Source organism: Cricetulus griseus, chromosome 5 (assembly GCF_003668045.3).
Source record: "Cricetulus griseus strain 17A/GY chromosome 5, alternate assembly CriGri-PICRH-1.0, whole genome shotgun sequence".
Taxonomy (NCBI): domain Eukaryota; kingdom Metazoa; phylum Chordata; class Mammalia; order Rodentia; family Cricetidae; genus Cricetulus; species Cricetulus griseus.
Genome location: NC_048598.1, coordinates 13,408,793 through 13,428,318, shown reverse-complemented (window position 1 = coordinate 13,428,318; position 19,526 = coordinate 13,408,793).

The window sequence follows — 19,526 nt, the reverse complement described above, 5'->3', positions numbered from 1 at the left end:
CTACAGACATAATACACTGTCCACCATGTGACTGTGCCTTCCCTGAGTCTACAGACATAATACACTGTCCACCATGTGACTGTGCCTTCCCTGAGTCTACAGACATAATACACTGTCCACCATGTGACTGTGCCTTCCCTGAGTCTACAGACATAATACACTGTCCACCATGTGACTGTGCCTTCCCTGAGTCTACAGACATAATACACTGACCACCATGTGACTGTGCCTTCCCTGAGTCTACAGACATAATACACTGTCCACCATGTGACTGTGCCTTCCCTGAGTCTACAGACATAATACACTGTCCACCATGTGACTGTGCCTTCCCTGAGTCTACAGACATAATACACTGTCCACCATGTGACTGTGCCTTCCCTGAGTCTACAGACATAATACACTGTCCACCATGTGACTGTGCCTTCCCTGAGTCTACAGACATAATACACTGTCCACCATGTGACTGTGCCTTCCCTGAGTCTACAGACATAATACACTGTCCACCATGTGACTGTGCCTTCCCTGAGTCTACAGACATAATACACTGTCCACCATGTGACTGTGCCTTCCCTGAGTCTACAGACATAATACACTGTCCACCATGTGGCTGTGCCTTCCCTGAGTCTACAGACATAATACACTGACCACCATGTGGCTGTGCCTTCCCTGAGTCTACAGACATAATACACTGACCACCATGTGGCTGTGCCTTCCCTGAGTCTACAGACATAATACACTGACCACCATGTGGCTGTGCCTTCCCTGAGTCACCAAGTCTATTATTGTTACCCCTCCCACCCACACATTTTTATCCCATGCTTGTCCAGTTTCTATGATGTAACCAAACTGAGTCTCTAAGAGGGGTCTGGAACCCTCCGGATTCCCACTCTGCACACAGGTGGAGTTTCTAGATTATGCCTCTAAAGCAGCAGCCTAGACACGGTCACTCAGCTGTCCTGCACACAGGAAGCCTGAGAGACATTTCTACTGTTTAGGGAGGATCATTTTTCTAGCGTGGGTAGCTGAGCCCTCCTTTCATACCATGTGGAAGGACATTTGAAAGGGTCAGGCGGAGTGGCTCGCACTTAGTAATACCAGGTACTGAAGGGCTAGCCTTGTCAACATAGCAAGACCTATGTAAAGACAACACCCCCTCCCCCCAGAATAAATTGTGGGTGCTATGATATGTTTATCTAAGTTGTTCTAATACCAATAAAGGCTTGGGGTTCAAATATAGGGTGAAACCTGATAGTTCAAACAAGTGGAAGAGCAACCAGTTGACCTCTCCACACTTCTCAGACGGAAGAGACTGCAAAGTCCCTCCCCACTCCTTCCTGTGTGTCTTCTCTATCCATATTCTTGGCTTCTCTATGCCTAATGCCAGTCAGCTCGCCACTGGCTCCACCCCCAACCCAAGGTTAACTTTATTAACGGACTTGGGGTATCACTATGTGATCAAATATCCCGCAACCGTGCAGACCTTTAGTGCAGACCTTGTAGAATCTCTGCGCATCAGCAGGTCAGTTGGGCAGCCGTACCTGAAGAATTTCTGTTGTCACGGTAGGTTGCCTGGCCAGGGACCTTTCCTAATGGCCTGGTTGTTCCTTCAGGTTGCCTGTGCTCTAGCTGTGCCCTACCTTACTTAGCATAGGCATGTGAGCAGCCCGTGGTCAGCTCCTCACAGGCAGGTGATGTAAACAGGTCACCATCCTGATTGTCCCTGCAATGTGGAAGGCTGGGCTTGCTTGCCGGTCCCTTCTACTGTACAGCTCTGTCACACTCCCACCCTTGCCCGTCCACATGTAGGGTGTTAATGGGCTTCTGCTGCGGGTCCACTTAGCCTTTGTTTTGGAATAGCCACCTTCAGTTTCCTTACCAAGTTCCTTTTAGATGCAGAACCCAAGCCAGCTTGAGGGGGACTGGGGCTCTGAGGGTGTCCCCACATGGAGGCTCTGGAGGTTAGATGGTGTGGTCTTGGAGCAGTCAGGGGTTAACGCTCAGGGTGGCAGTATCTTCCCAGAGATGTAACAAGGGCAGAAACAGGTGCCAGAGCTGTGACCTGTGGATATGGTCTTGGCCTTGCCAGAGAAGGCCTGGGTGAACTTATTTAGAAAACTGACTGATAGCAGTTTCCCTTTGTGAATGGAGCTTCGGTGCATAGCAGGAATTTGACATGATATACAAGCCACTTGAATCTAGCACATCTTGCTGGGTTTGGGCAATGATGGTACAGGAGCCAAGGCAGGAAGATGGAAAATTTGCGATCAGCCTGGGCTATAAAAAAACAAGAACAAAAACCCTGTCTCGCACCCAATACGCTGCGACTGTAGCTCAGTGGTAGTGTCTAGGGACGTAATGTATGAGTCCCTGAGTTTCATTTCCCCAGTAAGGGAGTGAGGGATAAAGCTCGAAATGAGAAAAACATGAAGTAATTAGAGGTGTATACAGGAGTGTAATCCTGGCTATTGCATGGAACCTACTAGAAACCTCTAAGCTTGCCAAGTGGCTCACTTGGCCACTTGGTTGGCTCGGCATAGGAATGCAGTTAGTCCGAGGAGGCTTATCACATCTTTGCCCTTGAAGTTCAGTACATCTCTGAGGACAGCTCTTGGACTGTTTCCAGCTGTGCGTCAAGGCTTCTTGATGGAGTTTGCTCTGTGGACACATGCCCCTTAAACTATCAGCAAAACAATTAGGGAGGGATCCAGGCAGCAAGTGTGCGGGCTGCGTTGGAGGAAGGTGGGAACAATGGCAGGGAGTATCCTGAGGAACCGACATTATCCGGACGTACATCATCAATTGTGGTTGAGAAAAATGAGTGGCGCCATTCTACCAAACAGCCCAACTGAAGGGGAAACATGCATGGCAAATCCACGGTAAGGGAGATGCTCACCACTAGCCCTGGAAAATACCACCTGCTGCTTCCAGGGACAGCTTGGCCTACACCTGTAATCCCAGCATGGGGTCGTGAGCTGGGGGCGGGGGGGGGGGCTGAGGAAGAGAGACTGAGAATTTGAGGCCAGACAAGGCTATATAATGAGATTCTGTCCCAAACACACTAAACAAAGCTGAGTGTGGTGGCACACAGGACGCAGAGACAGGTGGCTCTCTTGAGTTCCAGCCATCGTGGTCTATAGAGGGTTGCAGGGCAGCCAGAGCTACAGAGACAAACACTAAATGGGAAAAATCTGTAGGGTAGAAAGACTTGTGGCCACCAGAGAGCGCTGTGTTCTAAGTTGCAAGTGAAGCAAAGGGGAGGGAATGGATCAGTGGAGCCTGAGGACCGTGGTGGGATGGGATAGGGACAGCTACTGGCGGGCACCAGATTCCCCAAAAGCTTTGGCACGCAACCCTACTGCCCGCCACGGGCAGCAGGTGGTTAGGGAAACTGGCCTGAACTTGACAGGGCTGCTTGTTTGACTTTGAAGTGCTGGGAATTGAGCTTAGATCCTTATGCTAGGAGATTACCCCACCTATGAGCTATGCTCGGAACCTCTGTCTCTTGAATTCTGATGTCGCTTGTTTTCTTTCTACGGGTCATGAATAAAGCACTTATAGGCGCGGTCAACGTACTACAGCGCCATTACTCGTTTCTTTGACAGACACAGAACCCTGACCATTTGCTGTCTTTTTAGCTGGTGTGTGTGTTGGGCGGGGGTGAGGGGGTGGGGTGTGTATGTGTGTGTGTGTGTGTGTGTGTGTGTGTGTGTGTGTGTGTGTGTGTGTGTGTGTGTGTTGAGGATATATTGAGTGGGTTCGATGGATGTTTTATTTTTGTGTTATCAAGAAAAATCTTGGGCCGGGCATTGGTGGCGCACGCCTTTAATCCCAGCACTCGGGAGACAGAGGCAGGAGGATCTCTGTGAGTTCGAGGCCGGCCTGGTCTCCAGAGTGAGTGCCAGGATAGGCTCCAAAGCTACACTATAGTAAGAAATTACCAATACGGAGTCAGGTAGAAATATAAGGGTATTTAATAGGGAAAAGCCTTACTTACAGAGCGAACCAGCCAGCCGGTGGTAGTCTGTACAGCAAGAAGCAAAGAGAAACCGAAACCGAAAACGCAGTCCCCCTACTCACTCTGACCACGCCCTCACAAGCCCTCAGGTACTCTTGTAGCCAGCCCCTAAGAAGGCGTGGCTACAGCTTCCCCTACACTACACAGAGAAACCCTGTCTCAAAAAATAAAAAAAATAAAAATAAAAAAAGAAAAAGAAAAGAAAGAAAGAAAAATCTTGGGTGAGTCTCCATTGCTCCTCCAAGGTCTCAGTGTAGCCTAGTCTCCAGATGGGTGGCCTCAGCCTCTGTGGGACTGTGTCACTCAGCCCTGGGGTGAGGACAACCCTGGGTCTGCTACAGAAGCTGCTCTGGCCATCATAGCTGCCTTCAGACCTGGTGAAGCCCTAGACTGTCAAAAAAAAAAAAAAAAAAAAAGGACAAAGAAGTTCACCTAGTACCAGAATGACTCATGTCAAAATTAAGTGCAACTAGCAGAAACCCACAGGTTTTAATAACAGAGTAGAGAGGAGGTTCAAGGGCCAAATCAAGGGCCAAATCGTGATGCCTAACTCTAAGCAGGGCAGGAGAGATAATGGCTCAGCAGTTTAAGAATGCATGTCGTGGCCAGGCGGTAGCAGTAGCATTTGGCCTTTAATCCCTCCCTGCACTTGGGAGACAGAGGCAGGTGGATCTCAGTGAGTTCCAGGACAACCAGGACTTGTTATACAGAGAAACCTTATCTTGAAAACACAAAAAACTGTGGTTCAGAGCCTGGTGTGGTAGTTAGTGCATGACTTTAATCCTGACACTCAGGAGATACAGGCAAGTAGTTCTCTATGAGTTCAAAGCCAGCCAGGGCTACATAGCAATTTTGGGGCTAGCCAGAGCTGCAAAGTGAGACACAAGGCCCTGGGTTCATCTCCATTGCTGCAAATAAATGTGTTTGGATTGATACCAACACCTACGAAAACTATTAACCCTCCTCCTCCAGATGTGGAGGGAAGCAAGACAGCGCAAGTGGCCATGGTCACCTAACTCATGAGGTGGTCTAGACACCAGCTAAGCCAAGTGCGGTTGAAGACTCTATGGGGGAGCGTGGCAGCGGTGGCGGTGGTGGCAGTGCAGGCCTTTAATCCCAGCACCAGGGAGTCAGAGGCAGGCAAAGCTCTGTGAGTACGAGGCCAGCCTGGTCTACAACATGAAGACTCTATGGCAGACAACCACTGGGACCCTAAGAAGTAAGGACCAACGGAGAGATTTCTATTGTGGAAAGAAGCTAACATCCCTGCTCAGGGTTCCAACTATTTCTTTTTCCTTTTTATGATTTATTTATTTATGTGTATGAGTGTTTTGCCTGGATGTATTTATACCACATGTATGCAGTGCCATCAGAGGCCAGAAGAGGGTATCAAAGCTCATGTAACTGGAGTTAATAGCCGGTGTTTGCCACTGTTGTAGATTGGGACAAACGTGGGCCCTCTGCACGAGGTTAAGTGACTTAGGAGGTTAAAGACAGGGTTAAGTGACTGACTTAACCACCGGACACTTCTAGCCCATCACTGACTTAGACCCTGTCTTACTTCCTGTTCTGAGCGCAAACTATTGACACCTCTGTGAGCCTGGCCACATCCACTGGGGCACAACAACAGTCTGGCTACTTACTGTCCTGTGGGATGGCCAGGATGACACTTGCTTTGCAGCCCAGATGGTGGCACAAGTCCTCCAGCAAAGAGACAAGAGGTTGGCCAGGTCTGCAAGTCTGGTCCAGTCAGCACAGAAGGCTCCACCCTCAAAGGAAGGAAATAGCTGCTTAGAGGAAGCCAGTGCGAATCCAGATTTCCCCACGTTAGCATCCGGTGGCCCAGCCCAGCCACTGCATCTATGGTCCGAGTTCTGTTGACAAACAGTGTTTGCCAAACACTAAACTCTTTAAAGGCAGAACCACAGTCTTTGTCTCCCCAGCTCTGAGCCACCTTGTGATGGAATCTTTATTGCCCCAGCTCCGAGGTGTCTAATGACCCACAGCTGTTGGGTAGATGTTGAGTGAATACATGAACTGTGAGCTTAGCTAGCTGCCCAGAGCAACCCTTGTGCTGCAACTGAGTGATTGTTGACCATGAGAGATTAAGGCTTCAGGATGGTACCCACAGCAGGGGGTCTGGGTTCAAATCCAAGTGAGGTAGACTTACCAGCTAAAGCTGAGTGACCCGAGGCAAGGTTCTGGCCTCAGTTTCACCTCTCAAAGTTCTCTGTTGTGTGGGCTGTAGGAATGAAGAAGCCCAGAGACAAATATGTTATGATACGGGAGCCCTCGGGCTGGCATAGAAACAACAGGGCCTCTCATCCATCCAAAGACGGTGACCGAGTTGGGTTCCAGACTTGATTTCCCCCTTCCTGGAAAAGTTCTTCCTCAAGGGGGACTTTGCACTGTCTAACCTCAGAGGCAGTAAGGAAGCTGCTGAGGACTGACAGGGGTGGGGGTGGGGGTCCCTCAGGCTGGGCTGAGCTGGACTCCCGGAGGCTTCTTCTCCCCTAATCCCACCATCTTGGACAAATTAGAACGAAAGAGTGTTGGCATAGCAAGGTCACCTGGGGTCATCTCCTTGGCCTTACCACCTCCATCCAGTCCTCAGCCACAACAGAGGGAGGGAGTGAGTAAGTGAGCATTCCAGCAGCCTCTCCACCTGGCTAGCCTCCCTTCTGGAGCACTGCCCTCTCCCCCTAGTCTTTCTTTTCTGGCATTCTTGCAGTTGGAAGTACTCCACTTAGGGCTGGGACCAGGGTGAAGTCCACGAGGTACTCCCCTTGGATACAAAATTTAAAGGCGCCAAAAAGCTCAGTAATCAAGACAATACTTTGACATTAAAAATTCAAAACGAAGCCAGGCAGTGGTGGCGCACACCTTTAATTCCAGCACTCAGTAAGCAAAGGCAGGTGGATCTCTAGGAGTTCAAGGCCAGCCTGGTCTATGGAGCGAGTTCCAGGACAACCAGGCCTACAGAGAGAAACCCTGTCTTGAAAACAACCTAAATAAACAGGTTGGGGAGATGGCTTAGTGTGGTTAAGAGCACTGGCTATTCTTCTAGAGGACCTGGGTTCAATTCCCAGCACCCACCTAGCAGCCTACAACTGTCTGTAACTCCAGTTCTAAGGGATCTGACACCCCCACACAGACGTACATGCAAGCCATAATACACTTAAAATACAAATAAATAAATAAACACACACACACACACACACACACACACACACACACACACACACAGAGCAAGGAGTAATGGGGCACTCCTTTAATCCCAGTACTTGGGAGGCAGAAGCAGGTGGATCTCTGTGAGTTTGAAGCCAACCTGGTCTACATAGTGAGACAATCCCCCCCCATTTTTCTTAAATAAAAATAGAACCAATTTCTCACTTTCTCACTTATTTGCTGTGGTGATATTGTGTAATATTTCTGTATAGAGGGGCTGGAGAGATGGCTCAGAGGTTAAGAGCACTGGCTGCTTTCCCAGAGGTCCTGAGTTCAATTCCCAGCAACCACATGGTGGCTCACAACCATCTATAATGAGATCTAGTGCCCCCTTCTGGTGTGCAGGCAGAACACTGTATACAGGATAAATAAATAAACCTTTAAAAAATATTTCCAAATGGACAGTCCCTAGATTGCTATTTCTATCTCTGTTCTCCTCTCTTGAATGGAAGTTGTTCAAGAGAGGAGCTGCCTGCTGTTGTGTTTCTTAGGAAAAGGGCTCAATGTATAGTCCAAGTTAGCCTTGGAACCTCATGATGCTTTTGCTTTGGGCCCTTGTGTGCTGGGATTGCAGACATTCCTGACCACACTGGGCTCTGTGACTGCATCCTGAAACTAGTTTGCTCTTTGCATTGCAACTCTTTTTATTTTATTTTGTTTACTTTTATTATTTACTTTTTATGTGAGTGCTCTGCCTTCATGTACACCTGCATGCTGGAAGAGGTCAGATCCCATTACAGATGGTTGAGAGCCACCTTGTGGGTGCTGGGAATTGAACTCAGGACCTCTGAAAGAGCACCCAGTGCTTTTAACTGCTGGGCCATCTCTCCAGCCCCTGCTATGCAACTCTAACTGACTTGGAACTCACTATGTAGCTACCCTGGCTGGCCTTGACCAAGTGAAGCCTCCTGGATGCTGAGCACACATATATGACTTTCCTGGCTTAAGCACTAAGTCTCGAGTAAATTTATCATACCTGTAATCTTTCTCACTCTCTGAAGAGATTTTGGTGGGCCTCTCCACAGGACATGATGGCATCTTTCTCCTGTGACAGTGGTTCTCAACCTTCCTAATGCTGTGACCCTTTAATACAGTTCCTCATGCTGTGGTGACCCCAACCATAAAATTATTTCCATTGCTACTTCATAACTGTAATTTTGCTGTTTTATGAATCATAATGTAAATATCTGTGTTTTCCAATGGTCTTAGGTGACTCCTATAAAAGGGTCATTTAACCCTGAAGGGTCGGGACCCAAAGGTTGAGAACTGGTGTCCTCTGATGATGACATCAGGAAGCGTGGGTTCAGTTGCTGGCTCTACTGTTCCGACTTTACCAGGCATATGGCTCCCTATCCCAAACCTTCAGACTTTCAGATCACACTTTCTCCTCCCAGGTTTCCTGGGAGTCCTTACCTAGGGCCCCATCCTCTTACAGGTGTCCAGGCCTGGGAGTCACCTCCCTGACCCCCACTCCATACCCATTCAGTCCTCAGTTACCACAGCCCCAATGTTTTCAGTTGCTAGTGGCTTCACCCTATCTGCTATTGCCAGCATTTGGGTCTGACCTTACTTTTTTTTTTTTTTTTAGATTTATTTATTTAATTTTATATGTGCCAGTATTTTTCCTCCATGTATGTCTGTGCCCACAGAGGTCAGAAGAAGGTCTTGAATTCCCTGGAACTGAAGTTACAGATGGTTGTGAGCCACCATGTGGGTGCTGGGAATCAAACTCAGATCCCCTGCAAGAGCAAGAAGAGCTCGCTCTACACCACTGAGCCATCTCTCCAGTGTCTTACCCTTTTCTTTTTGTGCCCACAGTGGTCCTGCCTCCTGGCCTCTCTTCCACTGTCCATGAAGCCACTTAAGGAACTTTAGAACTGTAGCTCTTCCTCCAGAGATGCCACTGTGGAAACTGCTCTTCCGGTCACCGTACTCACGGGTCTTCCCTGGCACCCTGCTTATTAACTAAGCCTTGGTGGCCTGTGGGGACTAGGGCTCAGCTGGCTGATTGCTCCTCATTCTAGGGCAACTGAACTAACCCAAACCCACTGTCCCTCCTCACAGAGGCCAGCCTCGGTCCCACACTCTGTGGTCCTCAAATGAGGACAAGAGAGACTGGCTTAGGGTGCTGTGTGTCTGTTAAGGAAGAAGTGACTTGCCCAAGTGAAATCCATGTGGCGTCCGGATAGCATCTAAACTACCCTGGCTCCTTTTGGTAAAGTGTGGGCTTCTACATCCAAGACTTCCTGCCTGCCAACTGGTACACCCCAGAGGTTTCCATAGGCCTCCAGACAGAGCTCTGTGTGCTTGGGGGCATCCTGGGCAGGGGGGTGGTGAGAGTGAAGGGACCACACCATCCTGCAGTCAGTACCTAGGGAGCATGGAAGCTGTCCCTTGAGCACGGACCTGTGTGAGGTACACAAGTCTGCTGTGATGCACAGTCCTGGCACTCTTCAGGCCCATGTGACAGAACCAACGAGAGAGGGCCCAGTGCCATTGTCAGCCTAGGATACATGAGACACTGTTTCAAAACAATTTGACAGTGAAATGGGGTGTTGAGCAGTTCCAGATAGAGAGAACAGACACTGGTGAGGGAAGGGACCGTTGACAGGACGAGATGTTATTAAGGGAAAGAAAAAAGGAGCCATTCTTAAGGAACCTCAGAGTGGGGCATGCCTGTAGCCTTGGCACTCTGGAGCCTCAGGCAGGAGGGTCTCAAAGCTCTCTTCTGGCACTGAGTAGAGGTAGCTGAGGGTTGGACAGGGACAGTTGCCCAGGCTGTCCTGGAACTCACCAACATGGGATGACCTTGCACTCCTGATAACACCTGTTTCTGCCAGTGCTAGGTTTATAGGCTTGCACTCACACCTGGCTTGGATCTGGATTGGAGCACAGCCTGGGTTATCTAACAAGTTTCAGGCCAGCCTTGGCTACGTAGTCAAACAGTTTCAAAAAAATTCACCAGCCAACCCACAAAACCAAACCAACCAACCAAGAAAAAAACAAACAAAAACCCCCTAAATTTCAGATAAGGTTATAGAAGTTGGCATAAAGGAGCCACTTGAGGCTGGAGGGATGGCTCAGCAGTTAACTCTCTGTAATTCCAGTTCCAGGAGAAGTGGCACCCTCTTCCAACTTCCTCGGACACCAGTCATGCACTTGGTACATGCAAGTACATACAGACAAAATACACACACACACACACACACACACACACACACACACACACACACACACACGCACACACACGAATATATACACTTATATAAACACATATGCATAAAAATAAACAAATAAAACATCTTCTTTTTAAAAAGAAAGCATTCTTATTCTTTGTTGTATTTGTTTTATTTTGAGATAGTGTCACTGCTTTTGTTTGCTTCTTGAGACAAGGTCTCTCTATATAGCCCTGGCTATACTGGAACTCACTCTGTAGATCAGGCTGGCCTAGAACTCACAGAGATTCACCTGCCTCTGCCCCTGAAGTGCTGGGATTAAAGAAGTGTGCCACCCCCTGGCTGGCTGAAAATGTTCTTAAAAAGCACACACACTTGGAATAGAAAAGCAGAGCTGGGAGTGTGGGGCACATCTAGAATCTCCATACTGAGGCAGAAGAGTTGGGGTTGCTTTGTTTGTTTGTTTATTTGTTTATTTAGGAGGACCTCAAGAACCAGCCCAGCCTGATCCAAAACTCACTCTGTAGTCCAGACTGCCTTCAAGCTCATGGGGAATCCTCTTACCTCAGCCTTCTAAATTCTGGGATTACAAACTTGAGACACTGTGCTGGACAAGATTGAAGTTTCAAAGCCAATCTGGGCCACAATGAGACCCTGTCATGGGGCTGGGGCGGGGGTCCTAAGTGGTGATAAACTTTGGAAAGTTGGTTCACTCTGACTGATAATCAGAGGAAAGCAAGACAATGACAAGGCCAGCTGTTTCCTCTCCATTCCAACCACACTAGAGGGGCCTACATGCAGGTGCTTAACTAAGGCTTTCCCTTAACCAACATTTAGTTGGTTTTTTTTTTTAAAGTTTTATTTATTTATCATGTATATAGTGGTCTGCCTACATGTATGCCTGCAGGCCAGAAGAGGGTATCAGATGTCATTACAGATGGTTGTGAGCCACCATGTAGTTGCTGGGAATTGAACTCAGGACTTCTAGAAGAGCAGCCAGTGCTCTTAACCTCTGAGCCATCTCTCCAGCCCTTTAGTTGGGTTTTTAACGAGGGTAATCTGCAAGAATATGGCAAGGCCGTGAGATCTGAACACTCTTCTACTCAGTCTCCAGTATCTGTCCTTGATAACTGCCTTTGCACAGAGTTGTCATTGTAGTCATAGTGTTGTTTGCAATGCGGGGGAAAAAAATCTACAAGTTCATCAGAGGAATGCTTCCACTCTTCAGAACATGACTCGGCCATACAAAGAATGTGATAACCAAACGTCCTGGTCCTCAAGAGGTGGGGGCAGGGGTGCTGTGAGTGTGAGGTCAGCTTGGGTTACATAGAACCTATCCCTCATCGCCAAAGGATGCAGTGGTTCTGGGGGGTGGGGTGTAGGGGTGGTGGGGGGACAGCGTGGAAATGGCAGCATATCCAAGGCCAGGCTCACGGAAGAGACACGAGTTCTCCCTTTTCTCTATATGTGTACGTGTGTGTGTGTGTGTGTGTGTGTGTGTGTGTGTGTGTATATGTATGTGTGTACGTGTGTGTGTGTGTGTGTGTGTGTGTGTGTGTACACATATGTTTGTTTATGCCTGTAATTCAATACCACCATTCTAAAAAGTTTTGACAAGAAGATTATTGGGAGTTTGCAACTAACCTGGTTTGGCTGGGTTTTACCCTTTTCAAAAAACTGAAAAGAAAAAAAATGTTAATTTATGGAAAAATGTCTGAAGGATAATACAAAAATAATAGCCGTGGTTAATTCCCCTGGGAGAACTTGCAGGGAGCAGTGGAGATGGGTGAGTGCTCTAGAATACGGAAGCTTGGGGTTGTCTTTAAACAGGGTTATTGACTCAGTGGCTCACTGGCCGGTTCCTTGCTCAGTGTGTGCAGGGGCCTGGTTCAAGCCCTGGAGTCAGCCAACCAACACGTGAATGAGTCAGAAGAAAGGTGGGTGCAGAGTGAGAGGAGGTCGTGAGTGCTGGTTTTTCACAGCAGAGAACCTTAGGAAACCATCGTTAAAAAAATCTAATTATGGTTTTGGGGGTAAAGCTTCAAAAGTTACCTTTGAAGAGTGGAGAGGTGGAGTGGGAGACAATTGTTCTTCTGGGCTGTTTGATTTTGTGTCACACATCCCCAAACGGTTCCCATCGGGGCCTCTCCATGCTCCAGGAGGAGACCAAATGCTGGCAGGGTAGCTCAAAGGCAGCAAAAGTGCTTGGTGGCTGGGATGTCACCTTCCCTAATGAGCAAGCAGGAAGGGAGTAAGTCGATAGGCTTCTCCAAGCTCTTGTTTCCTTCCCATTCAGGCTGCACCGAGCTGCTGATAATGAACTGACATTTCTGGAGAGAGGATCTGACCCCAAAGGACGGCTTATCCGAGTGATTCCCAACAGACCCCACATTCCTTACTATGTATCTGTTTGCCTGGCACACCTCTAGTTCTCAGAAATGTAAATCTCCCCTCCACATGTTATCACAGCCCTGGGACTTATAGAGTGTGGGGCAGTGGCCCTTATCATCAAAGCCACAGCCTCTGTTAACTTCTCCCTAGGCCTTTGTATAGATCCCATACCCATAACTAAAAAGCCTGAGATAGCCCCCCTTCTCTAGCCAGGCTGGAGTGGCATGAACCTATACTTCCGACAACTGGAAGGATAAGATCGGAAGCCAGGGCCCAGGGGCCAGCCATGTCTGTTTAAAAAGGAAGGGAAGGGAAGAGAAAGAGGGATACAAGAATTTTCCACTTCCAAATACCGAGCGACTCATATGTGGAAAGTAAAAGAGTTCATCTCTAGAAGTAGAGGCAGCAGAGGCTTCCAGAGTCTGGGGAGATAGGGGAGCAGACGGTGGGACAGGGTTGGCTAAGGGATGTGCAGCCCAAGCTACGCGGGAGGACTAAGTTCTGGTGTATTACTGCATAGAAGTGTGGCTATAGTTGGCCACGTTGTGTTGCAGGGGCTGGAGACAGAGCTCAGTTGTAGAGTGTGTGTGTTTATCAAACTGGAGTTATTATTATGTGTTACAAAGCAGCAGGATGAGCCGGGCGTTGGTGGCACACGACTTTAGTCCCAGCACTGTGGAGGCAGAGGTAGACGGATCTCTGTGAGTTCGAGACCAGCCTGGTCTACAAGAGCGAGTTCCAGGACAGCCTCCAAAGCCACAGAGAAACCCTGCCTTGAAAAACCAAAAAACCAACCAAACAAACAAATGCACACACACACACACACACACACAACACACACAAAAAAAAAAAAAAAAAAACAAAAAAAAAACAAAAAAAAAACAAAAAAAAAAACACAGCAGGATGAGAGGATTTATTTTTCTAAGACAAGGTCTTTCTGCATAGCCCAGGCTAACCTCAAACTCATGTCAATCCTCCTGCCTCAGGCTCCCAAGTGCTGAGATTACAGGTGTGAGCCACCATGCCTATATATTTTTGCCAATATTTTTTAAAGATTTATTTATTATTAGTGTTCTGCCTGCAGAAGAGGGCACCAGATCTCATTACAGATGGTTGTGAGCCACCATGTGGTTGCTGGGAATGGAACTCAGGACCTCTGGGAGAGCAGGCAGTGTTCTTAACCTCTGAGCCCTCTCTCCAGCCTCACCATAGCCGATTTTTAGAAAGAGGATTTTTGAATGCTGTTACTGCAAAGCAGTGGTCATATATGAGCTGATGGGATAAGCTAAAAATCCAGACTATCATTACAATGATGAATATCTGTATCAGAACTTTGCATATTACCCCATAGATACAGTTATTTAAAAATTTAGAATCAAGCTGTACACAGTGGAGCACACCTTTAATTTCAGCAGTCTTCATAGGGAGTTTCAGGCCAGCCAGAGCTATAGAGTGAGACCCTGTCTTACTAGATATATAGAGAGAACCAGGCAGAGTGCTAGGTGGTGGTGTCACACACCTTGAGTCCCAGAACTTGAGAGGCAGAGGCAGAGGCAGAGGCAGAGGCAGAGACAGAGGCAGAGGCAGAGGCAGAGGCAGAGGCAGAGAGGCAGAGGCAGAGAGGCAGAGGCAGAGAGGCAGAGGCAGAGAGCAGAGGCAGAGGCAGAGGCAGAGGCAGAGGCAGAGGCAGAGGCAGAGGCAGAGGCAGTCAGATCTCTTAAGTTCAAGGTCAGCTTAGTCTACAAAGCAAGTTCCAGCACAGCCAGTGCTACACAGAGAAACCCTGTCTTGAAAAACAAATAAAGGAAAAAGGAAGGAAGGAAGGAAAGAAAGACAGAAAGAGAAAGAAAGGAAAGAAAAGACTGACCAAGAGCTTATATGAAGTCAGGGGAAAGCGATCCCCAAGTGAGGAAGGGAATCCGCCCAGTATTTATTGCCAAGTGAAACCAGAGCTCTGTACTGGTTATCACACACCTAACCCGACCAGCCACCTGGCCTTGCACAGTTAGACTGCACTGAAGTGCGTGCCAGACAGTGCTGCTCTGGCCAGGACTTGGGTGTCTGTGTAGGAGGGCCTTTCTTACTGTCTGTCTTATATAAACCAGTGTGCCTGTTTTGTTTTCTCTTTTTCAACTTTAACGTTGTGTCAGGCTAGGTACAGATCATGGGTAGAGTGCTTGCTTTAGTGTCTGTGTGGCCTCTGGTTCCACCCCTAGCCACTGAGAACCAGTGCTACCTATTAGCTTCTGGCGAAGACTGATTTTAATCTGCGCTACTCACACACATATCCAATTTCCCATTTCTTATTGATTTTTGCCCCCTCCCCTTGTCCTCTTCTTTTTACTCTTTTTGTTTGTTTCTTTTTAAGACAGGGTTTCTCTGTGTAACTTTGGCAGTCCTAGCACTCGCTCTGTAGACCAGGCTGGTCTTGAACTCACAGAGATCTGCCTGCCTCTGCCTCCCAAGTGCTGGGACTAAAGGTGTGCGCCACCACCACCCAGCTATTTTCTTTCTTCATATCATAGGTAGATAGGAAGTTGAGGGATAATTATCATCCCCTGGGAGGGCTGGGTTATGTATATCCGAATGGTACCAATTTCCTTATCTGACATCTGCCTCCCTGGCCTGCTTTGATACACCCTGTGCCCTCCGCCCTATTTCTCCAACAGAAGAATCTCTAGCTTCTGATTCCTGGACCCTGTCTCTGGTGAAATCCAAGCAGAGGGCCAGGCTGAGGCACAGGAGCCCACAAGTCTCAGGTGACTCTTCCTGGAACAAACCTGTCTGGTGGAAAGTGACAAATGACACAACCGTGGACACAGGGCCATCCCTGAAGCCCAGGCGGTGGCTTGCATGGAGGCTCCATGATGCTCCACCGAGTGGAATAACAGCTTGGCCAGTCTGGACTTTGGGCCCCAGAGGATGAAGCAAAACTGGGTTGTGAGAGATTGGTGCTTGTGGTCTCAGTCCTAAGGAACAGGCTCGCTGATGGTGTCTTGAAGAATCTGTATTTTTATACAGCACTTATACAATCATTCAGAACATCCACAGAGTAGAAGCTCCAAGGGGCAGGGCTTTGGGGCCGGGGTGAGTAGGGTGGGCACATTTTCAACATCCCAAAGAATTCGGTTCATAAACAGTCTGGACTGTTCCCACTTTAAACGGCTTTGGAAAAGCGGTCTCATTGACAGAGCTTTAAAAGCAGTGTTCTCTGCTCTCCAAGACCTGGGGTGCTATTTGACAAGCTTTCTGCTTTTCAAGCCTGACCTGACCCCACCCCAGACACTCCGTCCCACTCAGATCCACAATATGAGGGCGAGGCCTGGCCTTTACATGACAAAAGTAGCCACCCTCCCCCGACTCGAGCAATCTGCCCATTGTAAAAGTTTTCCGAATCCACATTGACATCCTTCTTTGGGCTGTTGGCTAATTGCCCAATTACTGTATTTTCCCAACAGCACTCTTAGAACTGCTGGGAATCCACATCCAGGAGCCCTGGCCTGGGTCTTGGGAAACCTCGGGAGTCTGGAAGATTGAACCTCTGTTTTTCTGTCGGCTTCTCACGCCGCCCTGCCCCCATCAGAGTTCCCAAGTGGCCGGCAGCTGACGGATGGCTTCTGCCAGTGAAGCCAGCACTAGAGATAGTTTGAGGTGTGGGAAGAGCTCTGGCCTTCGAGTTGGAGCATCTGACTGTGTGTCAAAGCTGTGTGACTCTGGGGAGCTGTGGCCTCTCTGAGCCCATTTTCTCTGCATGTCTGCATGGTCCAGATAGTCAGGTTCTGCTCTGAGAAGTCTAACACTACAAACGAGCAGGGAAACAGGATGCCCTTGTCTGTACCAGATTTTCATTGGTTCTAAATGTCCCCAGGCTCCTCAATCTCTGGGGAAGCAGAGAAGGGGCACCCCTTGTACTATCTTCTCTGGGAATGGATATTTCCAGGGCTTAGTTGGTCTGTTGTTGAAGGGTAGATGGAGGTACGCTAGTCACTTGGGGTGCCCAGAGGTCCTCAGACCCCAGGTGTCCATGAGGTGGCAGTAGAGAGGCCTTGGGAAGGTCTGCAAGTCAGGAGGTGACGGCAGCAGATGCCTGTCCTTTGGCTCTGGGACAGAAGGGCTTCGGGTGATGTTACACCTTTGACACCAACCCGACTGAGATAAGCCACGGGGTTTCTGTCACCCAGTGGCAAGGCGGTGGACTTTTGCATATTTATGGGACACCAGCCCAGAAGAACTTCCAGGGACTAAGGACCATGGGTCCTGGTCACCTGTAAATGTGACACCTCCGTGCCGTTTGTCCTGACTAAAGCCCCAAATGTTAGCATCCCAAAGTCCCTTCCCTGTTAATCACTTGCAAAGGAAGGCAGCCGGTGTTCCTTTTGAAGGAGGCTGAGTTTGTCAGTCACCAAAGGCTCCTTTGGGCCGGATGCAGGGTGGGGGTCTTATATTTCAGGGGACCCTGATTAGGAGATGTGAGCTCCGGGCAGGATTAGTTTTTCTTTTTGTTTTGCTGGTGTGGCAATGGGACCCAGGACCTTGCAGATGTTAGGCAAGCACTCAACCACTGAGCCAGGCCCAGCCCCCAAATGAGATTTGAATTCCTCCTGGGGGATTACCTAGTTTCCTTAGAAACAGAGGTGGGAGAGAAGCAGAAAGTGAGACAGGGAAGCCCCGAGGTCATCGTTCTGTGACTCTGACACTTCGCTCTCTGGGGCCGCCTGTCAAGATTTTTATATTTCCTCTCATCTCAGTCTGTGAGCTGAACTCCATGCCATTCCCTTCAAATAACCCTGCACTTGGCACTCATTGTCCACCCCTGGGCAAGTTATGTAATGGTTGTATGTCTCAGTGTCTGTCTAGAAAGTAGAAATAATAATGACGGCATTCCTGTCTGCCCCCAGGTTATTGTGAGGATAAAGGAGTAACAGTGCCAGGCAGGATCTACAATCTCAGCGCCAGGGTGGCTGAGGAAGGAGGACTTTGAGTTCAAGTCACTTTGGGCTACATAGTGAGACCCTGTCTCAAAATAAACAAAGCAAACCTGTATCCTGCATACATAGCCTATAAGCTCTACCAGCCATTATGATCATTAGCAGATCAGTGGGGTTTTTTCTTCTTTTTTTGCAGTGGTGGAGCTCAAATCCTAGGACTTGTGAATGCTAGGCAAATGCTTTACTACAGACCCTCAGCCCTATCAGAAATGGTGTGTGTGTTGGTGTGTGTGTGTGTGTCTGTGTGTGTGTGTGTGTGTGTGTGTGTGTGTGTGTGTGTGTCTGTGTGTCTGTGTGTGTGTGTGTGTGTGTGTGGTGACAGTTTGGGAGGTTATCAGAGTTAGTTCTGCCCTTGAGCCCAAGAAAGGGATATCTGAGGAAGGCAGAAAGAGTTTTACTAGGAGACAGGGCACACCCAGGGGTCAGTGTTCCCACACTGGGAAGGCGGAAAGGTGATCCCTGTCTACCAGGTCCTCTGGCCCTTAGCTCCTCCATGGTCATTACTCACCTTCCATAAGAATCGAGGCTACAGGAAGGGTTTCCCTTTGCACACAACTTAGATCTTTAAGCCAGAAGAGGCCTTGGGTGACGGATGCCGACATTCATGTCCGAAGCTCTCCACTAACCGAACATTGTGACAGGTGACTGTCCTGTAGTGATCTGAGCAGTATCTGAAAGGTGCACTTGAGGCTAAAATCTGCCTCCTGAGGGCTGTATGGATCCACGCCAACAGCTTAGAACAGGGCCTGGCACATGTGAACACTCAAGCAATGTTTTCTGCTGCTGTGTGCATGCATGCATGCATGTATCTGTTACGTATTTATTTTGAGACAGGGTCTTGTGTATCCCAGACAGGGTCTTGTGTATTCCTCAAACTCGCTATGTAGTTGAGGAATACCTGGAACTTCTGATCCTCCTGCCTCCACGTCCCAAATGCAGTGCTGGGTATTGAGCCTAGGGCTTCACATGCATTAGTTAAGTGCTCCATTGAGCTGCATCCCCAGGCTCCACGCTGGTCCTCACTGATGTCTTTACAGAAGCCACAGTGCACCTTCTAAGGGATGGCAATGAAAGCAAACCCTTTTCTAGTGCTTTATAAGCTCCAGACTCTGTCTATTCATTTATTCTCCATTCCAGCCCTATGCAATAGATTCTGAGTGTCATTAAGTCCCTAGAAGGTCAAGCACCCACCAAGCTGTTCTAAAATGGGAGCCAGGATAAGGGGGAGCAGTCACATGCTTGTGGCCATAGCTGAGGACTGGACATGCCTCTGGGCAGATCTGGCCTCTATTTTGAAGGTTTCTGTCCCCTATTCTGTGACCATGAGCAAGGCTAAAGCCTAAGAGCTTGTGGAATGAGCAGATGTGTGGATCCACCCAGAAGGAGTTGCTGTCTGAAGGCACGCGTGCCCGTGCGTGCACATGCGCATACACACTCACGTTGTGGTACCCTGAGGGGAAGACATGGGGCAGGCTTCATGTTCCCTGAGACTACAACACCAAATCTTTAGTCAGCAGTGCCTATCTTTCTCTGATGTGGGGGAAGGGTGGCGTGAGGACTGTGATGAGCCCCAGGGCACCCGTGGGGGGACTGACTGAGGGTGTAGAGTCCCTTTGACTCTGAGATATCTGTGAAAGTGACCAGACCCAGCAAGAATACAGGACTCTGCTCCCTCTTTCTTTCTCCACAGACAAACCTAGGCCTAGACAGACCTCCAGGAATGGTCTT